Below are 6,808 nucleotides of genomic sequence, written 5' to 3'. Positions count from 1 at the left end.
GAACACTACCATCACTGGAGACATTCTCTGATGTCCAATCAGAAAGTGACTCCTCTCCATCTATTCCTACAGTTCCTTATGCCTGCAGTAACAAAATATTATCAGGCCATATTATAGGTTTTTGTTTTATAGTCTCCTTTTTCTGATAAGCCTGAGCAAGTCTGTGCTCAGGAAACAAGACTCACTTCCTTTTGTGCACCCCAAAGGCTGTCACAGCACCTAGCACGTAGTGGGTGCTCAAATGTCATTTGAAAGAACTGATGAGTTTTAGGTGAAGGATATCATGGTGTCCAGCCTGCTATTCTCTCAACTTTTATGTAGGCTTGGCATTTCTCAAAGGTGAGTGTTGTATGAAAGGAGAGACTGGTTAGCACTCCCCTTGACAAGGATGGAAGAGTCCCTTGGGCCTGACAACAAACATGCAGTTAAGGCATTGCCACCTATTTTGTGGCATCTAAAGCATCGTTTTTAGGCTGGATGCTGTGGCCTACGCCTGTAATCCTAGCACTTTGGGAGACCAAGGTGGGAGGATTGCTTGAGGCCAGGAGGGCAAGACCAACCTGGCCACATGGTAAGATCCCATCATTCTCTCTCTCTCTTTTCTTTTTTTTTTTTTTTAGCTTTTAGAAAAGAAAAAAGATGTAGAAAAAAGGTGAGAGGCCAGTAGCAAAGATTTGGAACCAACCCAAATGTCCATCAATGATAGACTGGATTAAGAAAATGTGGCACATATACACCATGGAATACTATGCAGCCATAAAAAAGGATGAGTTCATGTCCTTTGTAGGGACATGGATGAAGCTGGAAACCATCATTCTCAGCAAACTATTGCAAGAACAGAAAACCAAACACCACATGTTCTCACTCATAGGTGGGAATTGAACAATGAGAACACTTGGACACAGGGTGGGGAACATCACACACTGGGGCCTGTTGTGGGGTGGGGGGAGCGGGGAGGGATAGCATTAGGAGATATACCTAATGTAAATGACGAGTTAATGGGTGCAGCACACCAACATGGCACACGTATACATATGTAACAAACCTGCACGTTGTGCACAGGTCCCTAGAACTTAAAGTATAATTAAACAAAAGAAAAAAGGTGAGAGTCTGAGCATGGTGGCTGACATCTGTACCTCTAGTACTTTGAGAGGCCAAGGTGGGAGCATCACTTGAAGCCAGGAGTTCACATCAGTCTGGGCAACAGAGGGAGACCCTGTCTCGGGGAGGGGAGGGGAGGGGAGGGGAGGGGAGGGAAGGGAAGGGAAGGGAAGGGAAGGGAAGGGAAGGGAAGGGAAGGGAAGGGAAGGGAAGGGAAGGGAAGGGAAGGGAAGGGAAGGGAAGGGAAGGGAAGGGAGAAAGAAAAGAAAGAAAGAGAGAGAGAGAAAGAGAGGGAGGGAGGCAGAGAAGAAAGGAAGGAAGGAGAAAGAAAGAGAAAAAAGGAAGGAAGGAGAAGGTAAGGGAAGGGGAGAAAGAAAGGAAGAAAAAGAGAAAGAGAAAGAAAAGGAAGGAAAGAAGGAAGGGAGGGAAAGAAGGAAGGAAGGAAGGAAGGAAGGAAGGAAGGAAGGAAAGAAAGAAAGGGAGGGAGGGAGGGAGGGAAGGAGGGAGGGAAGGAGGTAGAAAAAAGTGACAAAAAAAGATGAATTGAAAACAGGTCCCGGCCGAGCGCGGTGGCTCAAGCCTGTAATCCCAGCACTTTGGGAGGCCGAGACGGGCGGATCACGAGGTCAGAAGATCGAGATCATCCTGGCTAACACGGTGAAACCCGTCTCTACTAAAAAATACAAAAAACTAGCCGGGCGAGGTGGCGGGCGCCTGTAGTCCCAGCTACTCGGGAGGCTGAGGCAGGAGAATGGCGTAAACCCAGGAGGCGAAGCTTGCAGTGAGCTGAGATCCGGCCATTGCACTCCAGCCTGGGCAACAGAGCGAGACTCCATCTCAAAAAAAAAAGAAAAGAAAAGAAAAGAAAACAGGTCCCTAGAGTTCCATGTCACAGTACTTAGTATGTTCAATCTGATGAGCTCAGTCCTTCCCCAAGGGCAGCAGTCCTACCAGGAATGGAAAGCCTCATGGAAAGGGGTTCTGTCTGCATGTGAGTGTGGACTGGAAGGGGTAGGGCAGGATTACTGGAATACGATATCCCAGCTTCTGGGAGGAGGAAAGGGGTTGTTCCCGAGCCTTGGGTCTGCTCTCTGCACCCATGGCTGCCAGCCCATCTGCCCAAGGAAGCCTTGAATTAGTACGCTGGAGAGCAAAAATCTGAGATCTAGAACTCTTCCCACTCAATACCTCAATACACAGCTAGCAGGTGTACAAATCCTGCCCCTTGGAAGTGGCCACTGGTGATACCACAGCAAGGCACCTGGCTCCGTAAGTGGGTCTCTGTAGGTCTCTAAGCATTGTTTTCTCAGGTTCATACTCTTCTGCCACCAGGCCATGCCTACTAATCTGAGTAAGTCAAGACCTCTCTCCCCTAAATCGTCACCGCTCTTTTGTCTGTGTCAGCAGCCACAGAGGAACCCTCGGGGAATCCTAACACCCTGAGAATTTTTACTTAATAAAACGATTAGCTATCATCTACTGGGTTCCAATAGCCTAATATCCTGCTAAGCACTAATGTTAATAATAGCATTAGATATTTGTTGAGTGCTGTATGCGGTTAGTGCTATCTAAATTTCCTCATGGAATCCTAATATTGATCGTTCCTAAGCAGTGTTATCTCCATTCTACACATAACAAAACAGACGCAGAGACGCCAAAAGCGGTAGAACCAGAATTTGAAGCTACGTCTGTGTCTCCAAAAACTGTGCCCTTTATACATTATGCTTGAGTTCTTAGGCAATTTAATTTGAAATGGATGAGTAGTTTAAGTTCAAAACAGTGTTGAAAAGTGTGCAGAATTTAACCTCCTGAAAAGGGTGAGGTTTCTGTTCTCTTGAAGAGGCCCACATTTTATTCCTTTTCTTGCAGCATTAATACTATCCTAAAGGGGTTAGGCCAGTGATGCTGCCCCCCAAACCTCCAGGACCATGCAATGCTGCCAATAAAGATAATCCCAGCATGTTTTCCCCCAAAGCTCTGGGCATTAAGAATGGCTGGGAGGGGTCAACAATGGGTTTGAGAACAAAATAACTCAAAGTTCAGCACCATAAGATAGGGCAGGGAAAAAATAAAATGAAAGATGGCCAGGCAAGGTGGCTTATGCCTATAATCCCAGCACTTTGGGAGGCTGAGGCGGGCGGATCGCTTGAGCCCAGGAGTTCAAGACCAGCCTGGGCAACATGGCAAAACTTGGCCTCTATGAAAAAAAAAAAAAAAAAAATTAGCTCAGCATGGTGGCGTGCATCTGTAGTCCCAGCTGCTCCAGAGGATTGCTTGAGCCTGGAAGGCAGAGGTTGCAGTGAGCCATGATTGTGCCACTGCGCTCCACAGAGGGAGACCCTGTCTCAAGAAAAAATAAAAAAAATAGATAACTCAAGGTTTCCTTCTCAGCTCTGACATTTGCCCTATGACGTCAACTAAATCACAGTTAAATTGATTGTCCTATTCCTTAGCCCCCAATTTAGCAAATGGCCTTAGCTATACTTGTGTTATATGTTGTGCTAGTCATTTGGAGGATTAAAAATCAGTAATTAATATAAAAATATTTTAAAACTAAAAATAATCGTATAGATCTTGAAATATGTATATAGACATTATTATATAAGCCACAGGTTATATTAATCCCAAACCAACATTTACATTTATATGTGCACAGCAAGTCACCCAAATAGACATGTTAACAGGGATTTTGTGTGGTTCTGGAAATGTTGGCGTTTGTTTCTCTTACTTTTCTTTTTTCTTTTTTTTTCTGTGATGGTGATGGAGTCTCACTCTGTCTCCAGGTTGGAGTACAGTGGTGCAATCTCAGCTCACTGCAGCCTCTACCTTCCAGGCTCAAGCAATCCTCCGGTGAAGCTGGGACTACAGATGCATGCCACCATGTGGGGCTAATTTTATATACATATATAAAATTTTTTGTAGAGATGACGTTTTGCCATGTTGACGAGGCTGGTCTCCAACTCCTGACCACAAGTGGTCCTCCCACTTTGGCTTCCCAAAGTGCTGGGATTACAGGCGTGAGCCCACCACACCAGGCCTTTTTCTCTCACTCTTGCTTACCCAAATAACTTCTTTCAATTTATTTATATTAATTCTAAAGTAAATGGGCCAGGCACCGTGGTTGACACCTATAATCTCAGCACTTTGGAAGGCTGAGGCAGGCAGGTCGCTTGAGGCCAGGAGTTCCAGACTAGCCTGGCCAACATGGCAAAATCCTGTCTTTACTAAAAATACAAAACATTAGCCGGGCGTGGTGGCATGCACCTGTAATCCCAGCTACTCGGGAGGCTGAGGCCAGAGAACCGCTTGAACCCGGGAGGCAGAGGTTGCGATGAGCTGAGATCACGCCATTGCACTCCAGCCTTGACAACAAAAGCAAAATTCTGTCTCAAAAAAAAAAGATTAGCATTCATCTCAAAAGGACATAGCCAATTTAAATAAGTCCCTACTTGTCAACAACATGCCCATTTTGTGGAGCACAGTGGCTCACACCTTTAATCCTAGCTCTTTGGGCGGCCGACACAGGTGGATTGCTTGAGCACTCAGATTGCTTGAGCTCCAGAGTTTGAGACCACCCTGGGCAATAATGGTGAAACCCTGTCTCTACTAAAATACAAAAAGTTAGCCGAGTGTAGTGGCAGGCACCTGCAGACCCAGCTACTCAGGAGGCTGAAGCAGAAGAATCACTTGAACCCTGGAGGCAGAGGTTGCAGTGAGCTGTGATGACGCCACTGCACTCCAGCCTGGGTGACAGAGCAAAAATCTGCCCCCCTCCCCCGCAAAAAAGTGCCCATTTCCACATTAAAAAGGATAATAACTACGTTGGATTGAAGCACATCAAATATGTTTAAGTCTTTGAAATCATAATGATACTCAAAACCAAATAAAACTAGTTCACCTGTGGAAATACAAAGGAACCGTTATTTTGAAAACTGGTAGAGAAAGCATTTAATCTGCCCTTCCTATATAAACACTATCTCAGGGTAATTGCAGAGTTGAGGAAGAAGATTTTCTTAATTGAGGTATTCCAGCTCACAAAGGAAGAAAAAGTGATAAAATTCATCACCATTTTGCAAGCCCTAATGAATTTGTTATCTAGGCAATGACCCTCAATGGCTACAAACTTAAAAACACAGACAGCTAGACGTTATACTCCTCCTGAAGGAAGTATATGTGTATATAAGAAATACTGATTTTTACAAAATCTGAATTTTATCAAGCCTAAAGATCTATCAACTTACAGGAAAAACAGTTCATAGGTGAACATATACATCAGATATCAGACTATAGGGACTCTGCACGGCTAACAACCACTTTCTTCAGCATCATTCATAACAATAAATGTAGACATATTAAATCTAAATTAAAAAACAAACAAAACAAAAAACAGAAAAAAATCAAGGAAAAAAGCCCCTCACATTTATAAGAAAATTGGGAAAAGGTGATTGCTGACTGGGTATTTAATGAAATTAAATATATCTTTTTTAGGTGTAATCAGTTCTTTTTTTGGTTTTTTTGTTTGTTTTTTTGTTCTTTTTTTTTTTTTGAGACGGAGTCTCACTCTGTCACCCAGGCTGGAGTGCAACCACACGATCTTGGCTCACTGCAAACTCTGACTGCCGGGTTCACGCCATTCTCCTGCCTCAGCCTCCCTAGTAGCTGGGACTACAGGCGCCCGCCACCACGCCCGGCTAGTTGTTCTGTATTTTTATGGGGTTTCACTGTGTTAGCCAGGATGGTCTCGATCTCCTGGTCTCCTGACCACCCGCCTTGGCCTCCCAAAGTGCTGGGATTACCAGTGTGAGCCACTGCACCTGGCCCAGAGTTTATTTTTTAAAAAGAGTTCTTATCTTTTAGGATGCATACTGAAATATTTACAAATAATTTTTATTTCTAAGATACAACTGGAAACAAGAAGATTTTTTTTGTTTCTTTTAACTTAAAGACAGAGTCTTATTATGTTGCCCAGACTGGACTTGAACTCCTGGGCATAAGCAATCCACCTGCCTCAGCCTCCTGAATAGCTGGTACTAGTACATGGAACCACTGGCTTAACAGAGGCATTTTTAAAGCTGGTCAACATTATTTAGGTAATAAACATTCTTATATGGCTTATAAATCCATTGTGCAGACAAATGCAAACAAGATATTTTCAGCACATGCAGTATTTTTGAAGTGTTAGTCTCACATTTTTCACAAATTATCAAAGAAACAGACAAAATAGTGAAGTTTCAGGAAGTAAGCACAATCACACGTTACTGGTAGGTGCATATATCAGAGCAGCCCCTTAGGAGAGCAATTTGATAATACATATTAAGAGTTAAAAACTTCTATACTCTCTAACCCAGTAATTCCACATCTGGAAATAATTTGAACTATAAAAAAATTATGCACCAAGATATTCATTGCAGCATTTTAGATAATATCCCTAAATTTAAAATAACTCAGTCTTGCAGTGGGAGAGGGTTTACAAATCTTGAATCTACTTACACATCAGAAATTGTATTTATGATGATTTTTAGTAATGTAAAAATGTTTTTTATGTTAAGTAAAAGAAGGTGATGCAATATTTGTAAAAGGTTTACAACTATGTATTTTTTACTTACAATATTTAATTTTAATTTTGTTTCACACTTAAAGTCAGAATTGATGATTTAGAAATGTTGCTTTTTTCTCCACTCATTTTAAGAAAAAATTTAAGCTCCTC

At 42.9% G+C, this 6,808-nt stretch overlaps 1 non-coding gene across 1 annotated transcript; it reads left to right on the top strand.

The window, feature by feature from the left end:
• Positions 1–343: 343 nt before the first annotated feature.
• Positions 344–470, top strand: LOC116271537. The gene has a single exon (XR_004180164.1). It is a non-coding gene; the product is annotated as a U6atac minor spliceosomal RNA (small nuclear RNA).
• The last annotated feature ends 6,338 nt before the right edge of the window (positions 471–6,808 follow it).

Source organism: Papio anubis, chromosome 19 (genome assembly GCF_008728515.1).
Source record: "Papio anubis isolate 15944 chromosome 19, Panubis1.0, whole genome shotgun sequence".
NCBI classification, from domain to species: domain Eukaryota; kingdom Metazoa; phylum Chordata; class Mammalia; order Primates; family Cercopithecidae; genus Papio; species Papio anubis.
Note: the sequence above shows the minus strand (reverse complement) of the source record. Positions and strands in the feature narration are given on the sequence as shown.